Below are 22357 nucleotides of genomic sequence, written 5' to 3'. Positions count from 1 at the left end.
GTTTTCTAATTTGGAATAGGGGAAGCAGTTAACTCTCTTATTATGTGGCAAAAGAAAAAACACTGCTGGGGAAGATGGCAAGAGAGAAGACAGTTTATCAGCTAGGTTGGAAAATAGGATAGAAAAATTAGATTTAAAAATTCAGAGGGTTCTTCCCTGGTGGTGCAGTGGTTGAGAGTCCGCCTGCCGATGCAGGGGACCACGGGTTTGTGCCTCGGTCTGGGAAGATCCCACATGCCACGGAGCGGCTGGGCCCGTGAGCCATGGCCGCTAAGCCTGCGCGTCCGGAGCCTGTGCTCCGCAACGGGAGAGGCCACAAGAGTGAGAGGCCCGCGTACTGCCAAAAAAAAAAAAAAAAAAAAGAAAGAAAGAAAGAAAATTGGATTAGAGTGTAGAATGGAAAGCTCAGTGATCTTTGTGTTTCTCACCAGAAAAGTGTTTATAAATTCTGGCCTTATTATTGTTATTTTTTTCTCCTGTAATGGGATAGTGCTAAATAAATTTAATGTAAGTTTCTTAAAGAAAGGGCCATTTGCAATTTCAAAGTAAATGAGATATTTAAGTTATATTTCTGGAGGCAGGCATGTTCTCCAAGTTCAATTAGATAATGTGTATAACATACCTAGGCTGTGCCAGGCACTTAGTAGGCAGTCAACAGGTGATGCTGCTCTTGTTATGCATGTAAGGTAAATTAGAGCTTCCCCCACTCAGCTTCACACTGTAATTAATGTAGATTAAACTGGTTTTTTTAAATAAAACACAGAATGTTGTAAAATTGCATTTGGAGAGAGAGGTACACAGCATGCCGCCTTAAAACTGTATGACTAGTTGTATCACGTGACCAAGTATAAACTGCCAAGAGAGAAAACAGCTTTCATCTACTTACAGAGAATGTCTCAGTTCACTAGGAGTTTTATACTTGGATGAGATGAGATCCAAGGTCTGGCAAAACTGAAGAAGATAAGGAGGCTCATGAGGAGTGAAACCACCTGCTTGTGCGTTCCCTGCCCTCTTTCAAACTGACATTTCTGGCAGGCTCTCTGGCTCACTCTCTCTCATTGTCTTGCTGTCTCAACCACTGTCTACAAGCTTTCCTTTATGGTCCCCAAGGTGATCCAATCCTTTGTCCAAGAGGATGTGCATGGTTTTAGTTCTTTAATAATAGCCCTATGGTAAACCTATAAGGCATGCCAACTATTGGGATGCCAACACTTCCAAAATGTAGGTGGCAGTGGCCTGGATGTTACAGAAGGTAATTAGTTTGTAGAAAGCAAAGTTGAAAATTACTTTTCTGTAAGTATTTGTGGGACAGCTAAATTGTAGCATTAAAGCACAATAGGAATTTTAGGTAGAGAGTTTAGGGTCTATAAGGAATGTTCAAGTGATGATCAATTCCTATCTTTCTCTGCTCTTTCAAGACAAATCTAAATCTAAATCAATCCTTTACTTCTGGGAACCTTAATCTGGTTGTATCCTGATACCAAGGAGAAAGCTTGATGAGTTATGGATCTTCTAGAATTTTAGTATTCATTTACTCACTTTTTCATTCACTCAATCATCAAGAATATATTGCGAATTTTCTATGTATTGGGTCACATGCTAGTCACTGGGATGCAAATGGTGAACAATACAGTCTTGCTCTCAGGGCTTAAAGCTTAGAGGAGAATTAAGGGGCAGTTATACTATAGAGTGATAAAGCTGTTAGAGGTCTTTGGAACCATTCCACCTGGAGATCAAGTGAAGACATGCAATCGGATAATCCACTTAAGTGTCCTGGTCAACTGCAAAGTCCTTTAGAATGAGATTTTGCAGAGTTGACTTTTTCAAATTCTATTTCCCAGCAGCAAAAGAAATATGTATAGTTCAACCGCCAGAAAAGTGATGGAAAACCATAGCTGAAAGTATTCTAGACTAAAATATGCCTGAAAGATACAAACTATGTAACTCTATGTCATAGTTATATTTAAGTTAATATAACTTATATAAGTTCTATACTGCAGTATATATAAAGTATAACTCTGACATAGAATTGCATAGAAAATGGGCAGAAATACAATATAATACTAAGAGCAGTTGTTTTTGTGAGGCAAATTATTTGTGGGTGGCTTTTATTTCTTATATTTTTCAACATCTCCCACCAACCAAAAAGCTAAGTAGATTTCACTGTTTTGGCGGTTGCTGTGGTTGTTGGGAATTTCATTGTTTGTCATTGTTTTTAAAGAATACCTGAACTATCTGCCAAGTTACAGAAGCCTGAGAGCAACATTGGAAACTGAATAGGAGAAAGATTAAAAATAGATGTAATAGCTTTTCACATACTGGTGATTGAAAAAAAAAGACTTCATCAGAGACAATTCCTAAGGCATTTCCTATGGCTCACTCTAACACAATATCAGGTACTGATTCTTTTGTACAAAAGCTGATGAGAGTGATCATCTTTGAATACATCATTACTGACCTTCTTTGGCAATTTTGGATCTACTGGGAACCATCATAGCCTGAGAAGGATGAAATGCCCTAGATGGGATTCACAAAAGAATCACTTTACGTAATAAAAGTCTAAAATCAAACCTTTACTTAACCTTTTTGCCTTCTCTTACCTTTATAATTCTCTTCTCCTCGTCCCTCAACTTTAGGTCACACCTGACCCCTCCCAGTTGTATAACAGCCTGTATTTCCTCCTTTCTCTGGAATGTGACCAGTCAGGAAACTCAACATTTGCTTTTTTTTTATCCTATTTATGGGTGAGAAAGAAAAAGAGAGGCAGGAAAACTGAATTGAGAAAGAAGAAAGAGCAGGGAAAGAGAAAAAGAAAACTATAATATCTGGAGGAAGAGAAAGAAGAGATGCATGAGCAAAGAAGCACAGTGCCTGGTGGTAGTAATAGTTGTGTTATATATATATATATATGTATATATATATATATTTTTTTTTCCCGTACGCGGGCCTCTCACTGTTGTGGCCTCTCCCGTTGCGGAGCACAGGCTCCGGACGCGCAGGCTCAGCGGCCATGGCTCACGGGCCCAGCCGCTCTGCGGCATGTGGGATCTTCCCGGACCAGGGCACGAACCCGTGTCCCCTGCATCGGCAGGCAGACTCTCAACCACTGCGCCACCAGGGAAACCTAGTAATAGTTGTTAGACACTTATCTATTAGAACCTACTTTCCGTGAGAGACGCTAAGAAATGACTAGATCCCCAGTCTGAATTAAAAACAAGAAAGGGACTTGGCGAACTCTGAAATATACTTTCAGACTCAGTAATCTCTATCTGCTGAATAGGACATCCCTGGTTCTTGCTGCCTGGCAAGTTCGAGATGATTCTGTTAGACCTGCGCGGTCTCCTAGGAGTTTCGACTCGCCCAGGAAACAACAAGAGTCGGAAGTCGATGCAAAACGCAAGAGGTTTATTGAAGGCCGGTGCACCGGGGTTCCTTGGTCCTCACGCAGGAGGTCGAAGAAGGAACCCTTTTGGGCACGAATATGTCAGTTTTATAGGTTCCCACTTCCCCGTATGTAAATTATAGATTTGGTTGTGTTCTCCTGCTGATTGGTCCCGGCTTAGGCTCGGACCAGAGAGGGAACTTGTCCCCAGCTGCCTGATTGGTCTTTGACAGACACCTTTTTTACATTTTGTTATCTCCCTCCTTCTCCCCAGCTGCCTGATTGGTCTTTGACAGACACCTTTTTTACATTTTGTTATCTCCCTCCTTCTCGGAAGGGGGCCGGACATCCTGGAAATTCACCCATTGTGTAAGAAGCCCCTATTGTCTGGAGAGTTCTTAATCATTAGCTGGAACAATGTCCCTCGAGTCCCACATTCCCCCCTTTTTCTTGTGACTATTGATTCCAATCATGGAATCTCAACCTTCTGTTCGTAAACTTTGGTACTGTTGTCTTAACATTAGAACTTGTACAGTACTGATACGTTCTCTAATAAATGCTATCAAGCGATTTAGAACACATGGTCCAAAAGTTAAAATCAACAATAAAACAATAAGAGGTCCCAGCAGAGTAGAGATTAAGGTGGTAAACCAGGGGGACTTATCAAACCATGACTGAAACCATCCTTTTTCGTTCTCTCTCTCCCTTTGCCTTTTATCTAAGGGTTCCCTTAGTTTATCCATGGTTTTGGTAATGGTTCCTGAATGATCAATATAAAAGCAACATTCTTCTTTTAGAGCGGCGCATAATCCCCCTTCCTTAAGAAACAGCAAATCTAGGCTGCAACACCATTTCTGAAAGTGAGGTGAGTGATTCCTTTAGTTGAGTTATGGAACTTTCTAATGCTCGAAGGTCGATGTCTACAGCCTGTCTTAAACTTGCATAATACTGGGGTTGTTGTATGAGGGCTGTGGTTCCTGTTCCTATCCCGGCAGATATTCCTAGTCCTAGAAGGACAGCCAATGTGAGGGTTACAGGTTCTCTTTTGTTTTTTGTTTTTCCTACATATTCATCTAAAAAGGATGAGTCTGAATGGTAGATAAGTCTAGGGACTAATTGCACTAACACACAAAAGTCAGCTGAAGTATTAAGAACCTCTAAAGAGACACAAGGGGTGAGCCCCGTGTTACATGTCCACCATCCATCTTGAGGAGGTACAAGATATCCTGAGCCTGAAAGGAGGCTAAAATCATGACAAAGGTGTCTATGGGACTGGGGAGGTGTTCCTATACAAGTACCATTTCCAAAAACCGAGGACAGGGTTAATTTACTGTTCCCTTCTCGCTTCCATCGACATTGGTCTGAGGAGGTAGAATTAGTATAGTTGGAGCTATATCCTATAGCATCATAATAAGGGGGAGGGGCAGCATAGCAAAGCCAACATGATTTTGTAGCCTCTGGGTTTGTAGCATTGAGAACCGTAAAGGCTGCCTGCACCAAAGAAAGCATCCTATCCTGAGGAGTCCCAGGCTTAACTGTGGGTTCTTTGGATCCAGAGGTTTCATTAGTCTCATTCTTTGTTGACGTAGTTGAAGGGGCCGGGGGAAGCAAAGGGGGCCAAGTATGAGATTTGGGCCTATTGATATAGGAGCAGGAATCTCAATCTTTAGCTTAAGGGTCATTAATATTCCTAAATCATATCCCCTCATGTAAAATCTAACGCCCCAAGAATGACCATTTATCCATTTTTTATCTCTTTTTCCGGGATTACTAAAGGAAATTTTAAGGGGATGACACCATCCTGAACATTTACTCCGGTGTCCGGTATCCTCATTATGAGAATTAGCCGTTACAGTAATAAAATCCCAAGTTGAGGTGGGTTTCCAATTAGTATCCCCGGTAGTTTCACATCCCCAGCTTTTGCAATAAAAGTTTTCAGTTCCACCACATTTATAATTCAGAGATCAAGGGCGGTGGAACCCGGGGCATACGTAGAAAGTGAGGATACCAAGCATCATTCTTTTGCCTGCATTTTTGCAACCCGGCCCAAACCAATCAGTTTCCGAAACTTTGGAAGGGGCAGTGTTCATATCATGAGAATCTTCTGTATTCCAATAAGGTGCTCCTATAGCCAATTTACAAACATCAGGAAAAAGATCTGGCCACCAGGTCCAGGGGGGTGCAGTATGACTAATGGACCAGGTTACATCTCCAGTCTGAGAAATTACCTGCCAAGTTAAACGTTGGGGGAGGTGAGGGCTAAAATCACTTACAGTCAGTAAAGGCAGTAAAACCAAAATTATAAGTCTTAGGTTCGTAGAAGCTTGAGTTTGAGCGGGTTGTCGGTTCTTTGGGCCCGCCATCCTGATGATGCCGTCGCTGGTGCAGCCTTCACATGTGAAGCATGGATCCAGGCAGCGATGCCGTCCACTTTTATGGCCATTGGGGTGGTGAGGAGGATGGTGTATGGTCCTTTCCATCGAGGTTCCAACGCCTGGGTTCGATGCCGACGGACGTATACGGAGTCTCCGACTTGGAAAGGATGAGTTTCTCCCGGTGTTCCCGGTTGGTAGGCCTTGGCGAGTTGGGACCATATTTCTTTCTGGACCAATTGGAGTCCCAGTAGCCTAGCATATAAGTCAGTGTTATTTTGACAATCAGGTTTTATTTCTTTTCCTAAAGTGAGGAGGGGAGGCGGGGCACCATATAATATTTCAAAAGGAGTAAGATGGTATCGGGAAGGTGTATTTCTAACCCGGAATAGGGCCAAAGGAAGGAGCACCGTCCAATCGGTACCGCCAGTCTCCAAGGACAATTTAGTTAGGGTCTCTTTTAGAGTCCTATTCATTCTTTCTACCTGACCTAAACTTTGGGGTCTATAGGCACAATGTAATTTCCAATCAGTCCCCAAATATCTGGCCACATCCTGACTTACCTGGGCGACAAAGGCTGGACCATTATCAGACCCTATTACCTTTGATGCTCCAAATCGAGGAAAAATTTCTTCTAAAATCTTCTTGGCTACTACAGCAGCTGTTTCTTTCTTTGTTGGGAAAGCCTCTATCCATCCTGAAAAAGTGTCTACAAAAACTAAAAGGTATTTATTACTGTACCTTCCAGGACGCACTTCGGTAAAGTCCACTTCCCAGTAAGTTCCTGGGCGGTCCCCCCTGAGTCTCTTTCCAGTTTCAAGTTTCCCTTTGTGAGCATTTACCTGTTGACATGGGACGCATTCCTGCACAATTTGTTCAGCTAATTTTGTCATTCCAGGGGTTTCGTACCCGGCTTTTTGTAACAAGGCTACCATCTTTTTAGTCCCCAAATGTGTCCATCTGTGCATCTGTTGTAACATGGATTCTGCTTGCTGAGGGGACAAAGTTCCTTTTGTTGTGGCCGGGATGATTTCTTCATCGCGGCCTGGTTTTTCAGGAACTTTATCTGACAGTCCTAAAATGACTTCTCCCGATGCTATTTCTCGGGCCACTTGGTCAGCCATATTATTTCCCCTAATTATTGGGGTATTTCCTTTTTGATGTCCAGGGCAGTGGATGATACTGACTTTAGTAGGAAGCATGAGTGCAGTCAACAAAGCCACGATTTCGTCTTTGTTTTTAATTTCTTTGCCACCTGAAGTTTGTAGCCCTCTCTGTTGGTAAATGGCACCGTGGATATGAGCGGTAGCAAACGCATATCTACTGTCTGTGTAGATGTTTACTTTTTTATTCTCTGCCATCTCTAATGCCCTCGTCAGGGCAATTAATTCAGCTCGTTGGGCTGAGGTCCCTTGTGGTAGCGCCGCTGCCCATATGACTTGTTTTCCGTCTACCACGGCTGCCCCAGTTCGACGCTTACCTTCCTCCAGGAAACTGCTCCCATCTGTGAACCAGGTGAAATCAGCATCAGGGAGGGGCAGGTCCATCAGATCTGGCCTACTGCCGTGTGCTGCGGCTAGTACTTCCTGACAATCATGTATGATGGTGGAGCCTTCCAAGTCAGGATCAGGTAGCAAGGTGGCTGGATTGAGTCCTGTGGCTGGAGCAAACTTGATGCGATCTGAGTTTAGCAACAGGGTTTGGTAGTGGGTCATCCTGGCATTAGTTAGCCACCTATCCGGTGGTTGACGGACTACATTTTCCAGGGCATGAGGAGCTGTTATCGTTAGATTTTGTCCTAAAGTTAGTTTGTCAGCATCTTTGACTAGAACGGCCACTGCAGCGATTATCTTTAAACAGGTGGGCCATCCTGATGCCACAGGGTCCAATTTTTTTGACAAATAAGCAACTGGGCGATTCCAGGGACCCAATTTCTGAGTCAATACTCCTTTTGCAATGCCCTTATTTTCGGCCACATATAAATGAAAAGGTTTGGTTACATCTGGCAGTCTTAGGGCTGGAGCTGAAAGTAAAGCTCGTTTGCTTTGGTCAAAAGCCCGTTGTTCCTTATCGCCCCAAACGAAAAGAGTGCTGTTTTTGGTTAGGGGGTACAATGGGGCTGCCAGCTCAGCAAACCCTGGAATCCATAGTCTACAGAATCCGGCCATCCCCAAAAATTCTCTAACCTGCCTGGCGTTTTTGGGAGCCGGAATTTGGGCCACCGTATCCTTTCTGCTCTCCGTGAGCCATCTTTGCCCCCCTTTTAATAGATACCCCAGGTAACTGACCTGTTGTTGGCATATTTGTGCTTTCTTGGCTGAGGCTCTATATCCCAGGGTTCCAAGTTCCGTTAACAGTTTTTCAGTACCCTTGATACAATCTTCTTGGGTCTCAGCAGCTAATAAAATATCATCAACGTATTGGAGTAATGTTACCTGGGGATTTGATTCTCTATATAATGCCAAATCCTGATGGAGGGCTTCATCAAAGATGGTCGGGGAGTTCTTAAATCCCTGAGGTAGCCGTGTCCATGTCAGCTGACCAGACATTCCCGATGTTGGATCTTTCCATTCGAAGGCAAAGTAGGGTTGGCTCAGGGGAGAGAGTCTTAAACAGAAAAAAGCATCTTTAAGGTCCAAAACAGTATACCACGTATGTTGAGGTGGAAGAGTGCTCAGGAGGTTGTAAGGGTTTGGAACTGTGGGGTGGAGGTCTGCCACCCGTTTGTTTACCTCTCGTAGATCCTGCACTGGCCGATAATCATTTGTTCCTGGTTTCTTTACCGGCAGGAGAGGGGTGTTCCATGCTGATTGACATCTTATTAAGATGCCCAAGTCTAGTAGCCTCTGTATATGGGGACGGATACCGTCTTTGGCTTCTCTACTCATGGGGTATTGACGGACCATTATTGGGGTGGAAGTTGGCTTGAGTTCCACTAGCACCGGGGACCGATTTTTGGCCATCCCCATTCCGGCAGTTTCTGCCCAGGCTTGAGGGAACCGAGTTACCCAATCAGTAACATTAACTCGTGAGGATGAAGGCTGCTCGTATAATTTATATTCATCTTCTAATTTCATAGTCAATATTTGAAGTAACCTTCCCTTATTATCAGTTATGGTGGGACCTTCTGGCTGAAAGTGGATTTGAGCCCCTACTTTGGAGAGTAAATCTTTTCCCAGCAAAGGATAGGGGCATTCCGGAATAATCAAAAATGAATGGGTTACTCGTCCAATCCCAAGATCTACTGTCCTTCGTGTGGTCCATGAATATTGTTTATTCCCAGTGGCTCCTTGTACCCATGACCTTTTAGCTGAGATAGGACCTTTTGAGTGGAGAAGGACGGAGTGCTGGGCTCCGGTATCTACCAAAAATTGAACAGGTTCCCCCTCCACTTTAAGAGTTACCCGGGGCTCGGGGAGAGGGTTCGAGCCCTGACTTTCCTAGTCTTCTTCTTTCAATGTTAAGATTTTGTTTTTGGTTGGCCTTCCTCCATTCTTTTTCTTAGGGCATTCTCTCACCCAATGTCCTTTTTCTTTACAGTAGGCACATTGGTCCTTGTCTAATGGCCGCCTTCTGTCTGCCGTTCGCCCTTCCTGCCTATTTATATCCCCTATATTTCTTCCTCCAACCACAGTGGCCAGTATCTTACTTAAATTCCTCTCCTGTCTCTTATCCCGTCTTATTTCACGGGCTTCCTGCTCTTTCTGCTTTCTTTCTTCCTTCTCTTCCTCTGTTTCTCTTTTGTTATATACTTTATCTGCCTCTTTTACTAACTCCTGAAGCGAAAATCCCTGCAAACCACCTAGCCTCTGTAATTTCTTCCTAATATCAGGGGCCACTTGATCTATGAAAGCCATTGCTACAGTAGCCCTATGTTCCTCCGAAGTTGGATCATAAGGGGTAAAGCGTCTAAAGGCTTCCATTAAACGTTCCAGGAACACAGTTGGCGATTCCTGGGGCCCCTGAGTTACTTCCCTTACCTTAGCCAAATTAGTGGGCCGTCTGGCCACTCCATGGAGACCCGCCACCAGAGCCTGGCGATACATTTTCAGGCGCTCCCTACCTTCCGGGGCATTGAAATCCCAGTTTGGCCTGACGAGTGGGAAACCAGCATCAATCTCGTTAGGCAGCTGGGTAGGTTGCCCATTGGCGCCTAATACATTTTTTCTGGCTTCTAAAAGAACCCGTTGCCTCTCCTCAGTCGTTAGGAGAGTCTGGAGCAGCTGCTGACAATCATCCCATGTGGGCTGGTGGGAGAAAACAAGAGATTCTATTAAAGCGGTAAGGGCCTGTGGATTTTCGGAAAAAGTTGGGTTTTGCATTTTCCAATTATAAAGATCTGCAGAGGAAAAGGGCCAATATTGGAGAGGTCTATTCCCTTGGCCATCGGGGGGGCCATATTCTCTAAGAGGTAGGGCAGTGGAGTCCGGGGAGATAGCCCTCCGGCTCCTAGTGCCCACTGAGGGACCCCTTTCTTCTTCCATCATGGATGGTTCCCTTGGTGCCGAGGGCAGTGGAGCTGGGGGTCCTCTAGGTGGTAGGGGATTCGGGGCCGGAGGATAAGGGGGTGGGGAATCCAAAAGAAGCAAATCGGACTGCGGGTCAGGATAAATCGCCTTCGGTAGATCCGGGGCGTCAGGTAGCTTCTCCGTGTTGGGGTTTTTCTTTAAGGCTAATATTTCCGACGCTGCTGATGTATGCGCGGACGTACCTGTTGAGGAAACAAAGGGCCGGACCCACGGAGGTGGGGAGAGAATTAAATCTTCCCAGACCAAGACATATGGTACTTGGTCTGGATGTCCGTGGGGATCTATATTAAATATCTTAGACTTCAGCAGCTTAATCTTGTCTAATAAAAAGGATCCTTCGGGGGGCCATCCTATCTGAAATGTTGGCCATTCAGAGGCACACAAAGTCTGCCACTTTCCTTTCTTTACCTCTACCGAAAAATTATGGGCTCTGGCCCGAACTTCGGTCCAATAGCTTAGGGTAAGGGAAAGAGGAGTCGTCATAGTTTGTCCCATTGTCGTCCGTCAGAGAAGAAGAATAGACCACAATACAGAAACAGTTAAAACTCCACGAAACACATATACGTATGGGCCACCGCGAGCTCGCTTCAAAACCGAAACTTCTTCAGATGGCAGTTATCACCAAGGGAACTGCCGAAACCGAGTGAAGGGGAGACAGAGTTTGCCTCTCCTTCCAGATGAGCCACCAGGGCGTCCCCTAGGGCTCATGGACGCCGGCTATTAGCACGTCTGCCTAGCCAGAGGTCCGATACAGATTCCATAATAAGCCGATTCTTACGGCTTTCCTCCGATAATGGCCCACAAAGAACAAGGGACAAACAGACAATCAAGCTCGAGCTTACCTGGTACCTCCAACTCCCGATGTTCTTGTGGTCCGGGGCGAGTGGAATCCCGGACGAGCCCCCAAATGTTAGACCTGCGCGGTCTCCTAGGAGTTTCGACTCGCCCAGGAAACAACAAGAGTCGGAAGTCGATGCAAAACGCAAGAGGTTTATTGAAGGCCGGTGCACCGGGGTTCCTTGGTCCTCACGCAGGAGGTCGAAGAAGGAACCCTTTTGGGCGCGAATATGTCAGTTTTATAGGTTCCCACTTCCCCGTATGTAAATTATAGATTTGGTTGTGTTCTCCTGCTGATTGGTCCCGGCTTAGGCTCGGACCAGAGAGGGAACTTGTCCCCAGCTGCCTGATTGGTCTTTGACAGACACCTTTTTTACATTTTGTTATCTCCCTCCTTCTCGGAAGGGGGCCGGACATCCTGGAAATTCACTCATTGTGTAAGAAGCCCCTATTGTCTGGAGAGTTCTTAATCATTAGCTGGAACAATGTCCCTCGAGTCCCACAATTCCATTTAATGATCCAGTTCAAAAAGGCTGATATAGACCATGAGAAACTTTGTATTGCCATTTTAAAAGCTGATATTCTCCAAAACAAAATATATCATATGAATTTGACCCTTGGGTACCATGCGAGTGTTACCTTTCTCTTACCCATATGATAAGAGTGAAAACACCAATTTAAAACAAATCATTACGAAGCAGTGCAGTCCAGACAGCTGTTAAACTGCTAGACACTCTGCAGAAAATCCTCTTTTACCCCTTAGGTGATTTTGAGATCACTAGGAACCTTCTAACTAAATCTAACAATCTAACAATTGTAAGTTTTTATTCTTTTAAACTTTCTGTTCTATTGGGTAATACTAATATGTTTCCTTTACCAAAAATGTTTTTACCTTGAATCCAATGACATTTTAATTTTTTTTATTCTACTACCTTAACCTCATCTTTAATTCATTATGCTGCTATCGCTCTAGTGGTATGTAATAAATACTTGGCTATAAATATGCCATAAATGGAAATATAATGGCAGAACTTGGTCATTTATTGGCTGTGAGAGAGGGAGGGGAAGAAATCAAGGAGACTCCCAGGTTTCTGCTTGGGAAACTGAATGAAAATAGAAAACATAAGAGAAGAAATAGTTTGGAAAGATGAATGGATGTGGAGATAATGATTTTGTTGTGGACGTGTTGAACTGTAGTTGTCTGGAGTTGAGAGATCTTGAGGATCTGGAGAATTTGAGAGAAATTTCAGCTAGAGTTGTGAATTTGGGAATCATCAGCATGTAGATGGTAACTAAAGATGCTTGAGTGGTTTCGGAAAGATTGCCTATAAAATGAGAGAGCTAGGAGAGGTTTTGTCTTACGAAGAGGTGAGAACCTTCAGCAGAAAAGATCCAGGATAGAAGAATAAGAGATAAGAGAGGCTGAGTAGTTTGGAATGTGGCTTCTGAGGAAATGGGAAGAGATAGACTTTCAGGACACACCGGCAGAGATGGAAATCTCTTTTCCGGTAGAATAATAATGAGATGGTAAATTGTGGAGTTTCTCCCCCCACCCCCAATGTTTTCTTTTATCCCTTGCCCTTTAGGATTTTAAAACTTCAGGTTACAAAGTCACACAGGCTCTGAAGAATTCAGGACAAAGAGTGATGATTTAAGGGTAAGGCTTTCAGCAGCAGAATATATTAAAAGTTCCTCAAATTCATGAACACAGAAAATCAGAGAGGAGAGAAAGAAACAAAGGGACTTTGTGCTCTGCCTCCCATCCTTCGCCAGAAGCCTGAGGAGATTTATAGAGATTCTTAATAGGTTTCTGGCATTTGAGAACAGAAGAAACCTCAATCCCTATTACTGAGTAAAGCCAAAGAAGGTAGCAAGACCACAGAGTTCCTCGCATCCAGAAAGGCAGAGGAAAATAGTCAAAATGGTATTGTGAGCTATGCTTTGAATTTCCACATCTTCTCCAAGAACTCCAATCACAAAAACTTTTTTTTTTTTTAATTAAGAGATGTCTCTGGGTTCATTCACAAGATAATCATCTCTAGGTAACAGAAATGAAAAAGCAGCACCACTAGGTTAGTAAAGCTAGAGCTGTGACCCTGATGGTCTTCGGGGTCTGGAAGCAAGTAGAAGTTGGCTAGAAGTTTGAATTCCTCAGAGCAGTGGGGATCAACAGCACCCCATACAGGGTGTGGCACATTAGGCAGGCTCACTGTGAAACTGGGATTTGGGAAAAGCTTCCAAATGATTTCCACCCTGACCTAGAGTTTAAAAAACAAAATAAATAAACAAACAAAACCCCTACCTATCTGTGGGGGTGGAAGGAAGAATAGAAATCAGTGCACACAGGACTTATGCCAGTCTGCTTTCCTGCCTAGAGGACAGATCTGTTATCTTCCCCAGTATCCCTGAGGGTCAGGAGTTCTGTGACACCTAGTTCTGGACTAGGGGGTCTCCGCATCTACATGGAGGCTACACTAAAACAGCAAATGGAGTGGAATAGGTAGAAAGATAAAGCTACCATTTAAGATGAGCTGCAAATTACAATTCACACACAAGGCAAGTTAATGCTAAAAACATTAACCAACCTCTCAACTTAGTTTTGTTTAATTGATCTGTGAGTTTCTAATAAAATTATATTAAAACTTCCCAATATTATTGTTGATCTACTTTTTTTTCTTATAATTCGTTACTTTTTGTTTAATTTCATGGTTATACGGTTAGCTGGATAGAACTTCTTGGTGATTTTTAAATTTTTATCATTTTTAATATAATTTTAATCATTATGTAATGTCTTTTTATCCTTATCAATACTTGCTTTAAGCAGTTATTTTATCTGATACTCGTATTCTACTATAACTTTTTTTTTGGTTAGCATTTGCTTGCTATAACTTTTTACTTTATTTTCAACCTTTCTATGCTATTTTATTATTGGCACATCTTTTGTAAACAGCAGGTAGCTGGGTTTTCTTTTTTTATTCCTGACAGTCTCTGTTGTTTAACTGGAAAGTTCAATTCATATGAGTATGATCTATTTAAAATTACCTCTACCATCTCTACCATTTACTTTTGATTTTCTGTTTACAATGCTTTCTCCTTGTTTTATTCGTTTGCTTACCTTAACTGCTTTTGTTGAATTGATAACTTTTCAAATTCTCTTACTTTTACCTCTGCTAATTTGGAAACTATAGATTATATTTTGCCTATGCCATAAGCAGCTACTCTTAAATTTTTAAATGTATACTTAACTATTTATTTTCCTAACAATTTATAGTTTTTAAAATACAACTATCCTTCTGCCCCAACAAGGCTGTGTTTTAGCTACCAAATGTATTGAGCAGTTATTGCTATCTAGAATTTTAGTTCCATATTTATTAGAACATAACATAAAAGTTACTATACAATCAATGTATAATTAGATTTATCAATCTAATTTATCAATTTTTGTGTTTACCACTTGTTTCTTTAATACCACATTTTCATTGTGAACTCACTTTTCTTTTTGCTGCAATACATCATTTAGTAATTCATTCAATAAAAATTTATGGCTGGTAAACTCAGGTTTTTTTTTTTTTTTGTAAACTCAGGTTTGAAAGAAAAGTTTTCTGTTTCACCATTATTCTTGAATTATAGCTTAGCCAGGTATAGAAGTCTATGTTGCCAGTTATTTTCCCCTCAGTGCTTTGGAATTATTACCATGTTGACCTCTGGTATCCTTTGTTGGTGATGAGAATTCTGTTGTCTTAATTATCATTCTTTTATGGATAATCTGTGTTTTCTCTTTGGTGGCTTTTGAAATTTTCTCTTTATTCTCAGTGTTAGGCATCTTCACTACAGTGCATCTGGATATGAATTTCTTTTCTTTTTAAATTCTTTTTTGTACTTAATAACTGCTTTTCTTTCAAAAACTTTAGAAAATTCTTAGTATCATCTCTCCAAATATGACTTCCGCCATACCGTTTATTCTCTTCCTAAAACTACTAATTAGGTGCATCCTTCATGTATTCTATGTATTGCTGTGTAACAAACCACTCCAGAACATAGTGACATGAAACAATAACCATTTTATTAACCTCCAATATTCTGTATGATAGGAATTTGGATAGGTACTTCAGGGAGAGCTTGACTCTGCTTCATGATGTCCAGGGTGTCAAATGAGAAGACTTGAACAGCTGGTGGTCACTTGAATGGCTGTTCTTTTTTTCATTCACATGTCTAGGCTACAATGACAAAGGTAGACTGGAGTACCTACACATGCCTTCTCCATGTGCTTTGGGTTTCCTCACACTGTAGTGGCCTCATGGTAATCATACTACTTCCATGGCAGCTCAGGGCTCCAATAGTGACTATTCCAGAAAACAAGGCAAAAGCTACATAGACTTTCATTATCTAGGCTCAAAAAATCACATAGTATCACTTCCATCTTACTTAGTCAAACCTGCCCAGATTGGGGAGTACAGGGGCTAGACCCATCTCTTAATAGAAGGAGTATCAAAGAATCTGTGGCTGTAATTTTAAACTGCCACAATACAGCTTAAAATACATGCTATAACAGGGAACTATATTCAATATCCTGTGATAAACCATAATGGAAAAGAATATAAAAAAAGAATGTCTGTCTGTGTATAACTGAGTCACTTTGCTCTACAGCAGAGATTGGCACAGCATCATAAATCAAGTATACTGCAATTTTAAAAAATAAATAAATAATAAAATATATGCTATATTCTACATGAATTCCATAGATTAATCTTCTAATTCAATAATTCTTAATAAACTGGGGAGGGTAATCCCTTCACAATGTGTGTGTGTATCAAATCATCACAATGTACACTTTAAATGTCTTATGAATTTGTCAATTAAACCTCTCACAAAGCTGAAATAATTCATTCTCTGACTGTAACGAGTTTAGAGTTTATCTCATTGAATATTTTTATCACAATGTCTGGTTTTCTATTTAGTTATTTTTCATTTTCATCTTTCCTTAATTCAGATCTTCTTGTTTCTTAAGCTTTTATATATTTTTTTAGGTATTTTATTTTTTAACTCTTTGAATGCATTTATTGTAAAGTCATTTTAAGATTACTTGCCAATATGGACTTCTATTCCAGTGGGAATGGATCATCTTCAGGGAACAGAGATTTCTATAATATTTTTTAAATTGAAATGTAGTTGATTTACAATGTTATATTAGTTTCAGGTGTACAGCAAAGTGATTCAGTTTTATATATATAAATATGTATTCTTTCTCAGATTCTTTTCCATTATAGGTTGTTACAAGATATTGAATATAGTTTCCTGTGCTATACAGTAGGACCTTTTTGTTTATCTATTTTATATATAGCAATGTATATCTGTTAATCCCAAGCTCCTAATTTATTCCTCCTCCCCTTTCCCCTTTGGTAACCATAAGTTTGTTTTCTATGTCTGTGAGTCTACTTCTGTTTTGTAAATAAGTTAATTTGTATCATTTTTTTAGATTTCACATATAAGTGATATCATATGATATTTGTCTTTCTCTGTCTGACTTACTTTACTTAGTATGATAATCTCTAGGTCTATCCATGTTGCAAATGGCAACACTTTATTCTTTTTTATGGCTGAGTAATATTCCATTGTATATATGTACCACATCTTCTTTATCTATTCATCTGTCCATGGACATTTAGGTTGCTTCCATGTCTTGTCTATTGTAAATAATGCTGCTATGAGCATTGGGGTACATGTATCTTTTCTAATTAGAGGTTTTGTCTTTTCTGGATATATGCCCAGAAGAGGATCATTTAGTAACTATGTTTTTAGTTTTTTAAGGAACCTCCATACTGTTCTCCATAGTGGCTGCACCAGTTTACATTCCCACCAACAGTGTAGGAGGGTTCCCTTTTCTCCATACCCTCTCCAGCATTTATTATTTGTAGACTTTTTGATGATGGCCATTCTGACCAGTGTTAGGTGATACCTCATTGTAGTTTTGATTTGTATTTCTCTAATCATTAGTGGTATTGAACATCTTTTTATGTGCCCATTGGCCATCTGTATATCTTCTTTGGAGAATATAATATATTATATACCCACATATATAAAAACCCTCCACCTAACAAATAGAGAATTCACATTCTTCTCAAACACACATCAAACATTTATAAAATTTGACCAGATATTTTAATGAATCACTATAGTACAGACCACATTCTGTGATCAGAATTTAGTTGAATTAGAAATTCTCATATGGTTGAATACTTAAAAGCACATTCCTAAATAACTCATGATTTAAATAAAAAATTGCACACCATTTAGAAAAGAAAAACAAAGAAAATACATGATAAAACTTGGATAATACAGATAAAGCAGTCATTTGAAAGAAAGTTATGACATTAAATGCATTTATTAAAAATTATTTCAGGGACTTCCCTGGTGGCGCAGTGGTTAAGAATCCGCCTGCCAGTGCAGGAGTCACGGGTTCAAGCCCTGATCCGGGAAGATCCCACATGCCACGGAGCAACTGAGCCCGTGCGCCACAACTACTGAGCCTGCGCTCTAGAGCCTGCGACCACAACTACTGAAGCCTGCATGCCTAGAGCCCGTGCTTCACAACAAGAGAAGCCACCGCAGTGAGAAGCCTGCGCACCACAACAAAGAGTAGCCCCCACTCTCCTCAACCAGAGAAAAGCCTACATGCAGCAACAAAGACCCAACACAGCCAAAAATAAAATAAAATAAATTAAATTTAAAAAAATTATTTCAAGTGAATGAACTAAGCGTTAACTTCAAGGACCTGGGAAATGAATAGAGTCAACCTCCCAAAAATACCATTGATCAATGAATCCGAAAGCTGATCCTTTGAGAACACCAATAAAACAAATTTCTAGCAAGCCACATTGAGAAGAAGATAGCACAGATAATATTAGAAATTCACCCCTGCACCTGGCGATTTGGGACCCATGGAATGGTGTGACTAGGCAGTATAACTCCAATGGGGCTGCATTTGCCTGCACATCTTCACCAAGCAACTCAGCCCCACGAGTGTCCAGCCTTAGGACTCATCCAGCTATGGGGCTAGATGATGTGATTCCAGGATATGTCACCACCTCTGAACAAATTTTGTAAGAATTTCTGTCTCGAGTTCACCCACCTCCTTTTCTGCCTCCGCTGCCACCATGGTGCCCATGAAAAAGCTTGTGGTGAAGGGGGGCAAAAAAAAGAAGCAGGTCCTGAAGTTTACTCTTGACTGCACCCATCCTGTAGAAGATGGAATCATGGATGCTGCCAATTTTGAGCAGCTTCTTCAGGAAAGAAAGTGAATGGAAAAGCTGGGAATCTTGGAGGAGGTGTCGTAACAATCGAAAGAAGCAAAAGCAAGATCACTGTAACTTCCGAGATGCCTTTTTCCAAAAGGTATTTGAAATATCTCACCAAAAAATATTTGAAGAATAATCTCCATGATTGGTTATGCATAGTTGCTAACAGCAAAGAAAGTTACGAATTACATTACTTCCAGATTAATCAAGATGAAGAAGAGAAAGATGAGGATTGAAACTCAGTTATCTGGAGTATTTTGTATGAATTTTTAAATAAAATTTAGTAAACAAAAAAAAATTTCTCACTTTTTTTTGTAATTTATCTTTATTTTTATAATGGAGTATAGCTGATTTTCAATGCTGTGTTTCTTTCTGCCGTGCATCCACTTGATTCACTTACAGAGAGACATCAATAAATTCTTTTTCAGATTCTTAAAAAAAAAAAGAAATTCAAAGGGGGACATAATTAGAGATACAGTAGAGATTAAGAAGATCATTGCTTATACTATACAATTTATAATATTGAGTGGCTTTATGTCAATAAATTGAAAACTGAGGTAAAACTTACAATTTACCAGAAAAATACAAATTAAAAAGTTGACTTAAGGAGAAATAGAAAATCTAAATAAATCAGTCATCAACAAAATAGATCAATAGTCCACAGTCTCTCAAACCCTTCCCCCATCCCTTGCCAAAGAAACCATGCCAGGTGGTTTTACAGGTAAGTTTTACCAAATTTAATGGAACAGACAATCCCATATTATATAATTATTCCCGACAATAGAAGTAAAGATAACCCAGCTTATTTTATGAAGTTACTATGATACTGATACCAAAATAGAAGAATTCTACAGGCAAAGAAAATTATAGATGAATCTCATTTTTTTGAACACTGATATGAAAATTATGTACAGTAATTAGGAAATCAAATCCAGCAGCGTATACAGAAAAAAAAAAAACAGCATCAAGCACAAATAAAGTTTACCTCAAATATAAAGGTGCTACTAAAATTTAAAAAGCATCTGTAATCTACTTTATTACCAGATTAAGGAAAAGGCCCATATGCTCATCTCAGTAGATGCAAAACAAACATTAGGGCTTCCCTGGTGGCGCAGTGGTTGAGAGTCCACCTGCCAATGCAGGGGACACGGATTCGTGCCCCGCTCCGGGAAGATCCCACATGCCGCGGAGCGGCTGGGCCCGTGAGCCATGGATGCTGAGCTTGCGCGTCCGGAGCCTGTGCTCCGCAACGGGAGAGGCCGCAAGGGTGAGAGGCCCGCGTACCGCAAAAAAAAAAAAAAAAAAAAAAGAGTCTATGTACCAGTTCAAGGAGGGTCCAGTACCTTGAAACAAGGTTTAGCAGGGTAAAGGGATGGGGGCTGGAAGTGCTGTTTAGGTGGGATGAATCGGGAAGGCCTTCCTGAGAAGGTGAATTTTAGGAGAGATAGAGAAATGAGGGAACAAGGTCTATGTTTAAGCTCTGAGGAAAGTACATTTCAGTCAAGAAAGCATGGCAAATACAAATGCTCTGAAGCAGAAATGAGCTTGGAACATTGGAAGAAAGAAAGAAAGCCTGTAAGGTAAAGTGGAATTAGCACATGGGGTAGGATAGAAAACTATTGCAGTAGTAGGAGAGAGACGTTGGTGGCTTGGACTTGTTTAAAAGTGTTGAGAAGTGATTGGATTCAGGATACAGAACAGACAACTTGGTGATGGGGATTTGAGGTGTGAGGGAAAAGTTTCAAGGCTGACTGAGGTTTTTGGCCGACGTGCCTGGTGAAGCCATTTACTCAGATAGAGATAATTAAGGAGTAGCAGAAGGTGAAAAGGGGCAGGAAAGGATAGCCACTACAATTTCGTTGGTATTAATAAAACACTGGAAATACCCCCAAGAATGAATGTATAGGGTACCAACAAAGTATGGTATATTGATTTGATGAAATACTATACAGAAGTTAAAATAACTAGTATCAATACATGGATGAATCTTGAAAATACTCTGCAACATCAAATTGCAGCATATCATATTCAGTATGATACTATTGGTAAACTTTTTTTTTAACATCTTTATTGGAGTATAATTGCTTTACAATGGTATGTTAGTTTCTGCTTTATAACAAAGTGAATCAGTTATACATATACATATGTTCCCATATCTCTTCCCTCTTGCGTCTCCCTCCCTCCCACCCTCCCTATCCCACACACCAAGCACCAAGCTGATCTCCCTGTGCTATGCGGCTGCTTCCCACTAGCTATCTATTTTACGTTTGGTAGTGTATATATGTCCATGCCACTCTCTCACTTTGTCACAGCTTACCCTTCCCCCTCCCCATATCCTCAAGTCCATTCTCTAATAGGTCTGTGTCTTTATTCCCATCTTGCCCCTAGGTTCTTCATGACCTTTTTTTTTTTTCCTTAGATTCCATATATATGTGTTAGCATATGGTATTTGTTTTTCTCTTTCTGACTTACTTCACTCTGTATGACGGACTCTAGGTCCATCCACCTCACTACAAATAACTCAATTTCCTTTCTTTTTATGGCTGAGTAATATTCCATTGTATACATGTGCCACATCTTCTTTATCCATTCATCTGTCGATGGACACTTAGGTTGCTTCCATGTCCTGCTATTGTAAATAGAGCTGCAGTGAACATTGTGGTACATGATTTTTGAATTATGGTTTTCTCAGCGTATATGCCCAGTAGTGGGATTGCTGGGTCGTATGGTAGTTCAATTTTTAGTTTTTTAAGGAACCTCCTTACTGTTCTCCATAGTGGCTGTATCAATTTACATTCCCACCCGATCTGTAAACTTTTAAAAAACAGATACCAGATATTGGTTTTGGCTACAAATATATAAAACAAAAGCATAACAACATGGACTAGATTTGTACCAAATTCATGTTATTGGTTGTCTCTAGGGAATGAGAGAGAGAAGGGAGTGAAGCTGTGAAGGGCACATAGGGGGACTTCCCCTTTACTGTACTGAAGGAAAATATGAAAGAGTAACATTTGTTCATTTTGGGTAATAAGTACATGGATGGTTTATATTATCAAATGTACTTTGAAAATGTGTTTTCATGAAAAAAAGGCAAAGAAAGACTGAACAGTGTCTAGGAAGATGGGCCCAAGCCAGTCCCATGCTTCAGTGGAATGACTTCAGGAGCACCTAAAGGCCTGAATGAGTTGACAGCCCAGCAGCACCCAGCATGGGCTGACAGATGGCTTATGATGGTGATGTACTGGCTGCCAGTGCTAATAGACAGTGGCTGCAGTCTACATGGTGTTGGTCCCCAAACCATGTCCATACCCAACCCCTGCCCATAGCCTAAATGCAGTACCCAAACTAAAATTTAAATACAACCCAAAAAAAGGGAGAAAATTGGTTAAGGTTATATTTCTGGCAATGTCAGGATGGACATTGACTTTATGCTGCATTTTTATGTTAGAAAAGAAGAAAGCAGCACGGGGAACTCTACTCAATTCTCTATAATGGCCTATATGGGAAAAAATCTAAAGAAGAGTGGATATATGTATATGTATAACTGATTCACTTTGCTGTAACCTGAAACTAACACAACACTGTAAATCAACTATACTCCAATAAAAATTAAAAAAAAAAAAGAAGAAAGCAAGGATGAATAGTGATGTAGATAAATTTCTCATTGGGAAGAAGACTGGGTTGTCTTGGGTTGGGAAGGATAGAGGCAGGGGGAGGTGACCTGATAAACTGAGAGAATATGTGTGGCAAGAATAATGAAATGAACTAGCAGGAAGCCCAGGAGCTGTGGTTCTGGTGAGAGGTGTGAATTTACAATTAGCGATACTGAATGGCTCCAACTGGCTGTGACCACGGGACTAGGAGGGTGAAGGTGGAGACAGCTGGGGTCTCCCTCCTTTTCTCCTGATTTATATTTGGTGATCTATAAAAGAAATGTGT

The 22357-nt window shown here is 40.9% G+C and overlaps 1 protein-coding gene and 1 pseudogene across 2 annotated transcripts in view; both read left to right on the top strand.

Moving 5' to 3' along the window:
- Nucleotides 1-22357, top strand: part of NMNAT2 (nicotinamide nucleotide adenylyltransferase 2) — a 202133-nt gene that overhangs the window by 4817 nt on the left and 174959 nt on the right. The gene's annotated exons all lie outside the window — the stretch shown is intronic.
- On the top strand, nt 17655-18663 carry LOC309830372 (large ribosomal subunit protein eL22-like; annotated as a pseudogene). The gene has a single exon. The product of its transcript is annotated as a large ribosomal subunit protein eL22-like (transcript).

The sequence above is a fragment of the Grampus griseus genome, assembly GCF_964374135.1.
Source record: "Grampus griseus genome assembly, chromosome: 1".
Lineage (NCBI taxonomy): Eukaryota > Metazoa > Chordata > Mammalia > Artiodactyla > Delphinidae > Grampus > Grampus griseus.
The sequence above is the reverse complement of the archived record's forward strand: the minus strand, read 5'-3'. Positions and strand labels throughout refer to the sequence as shown.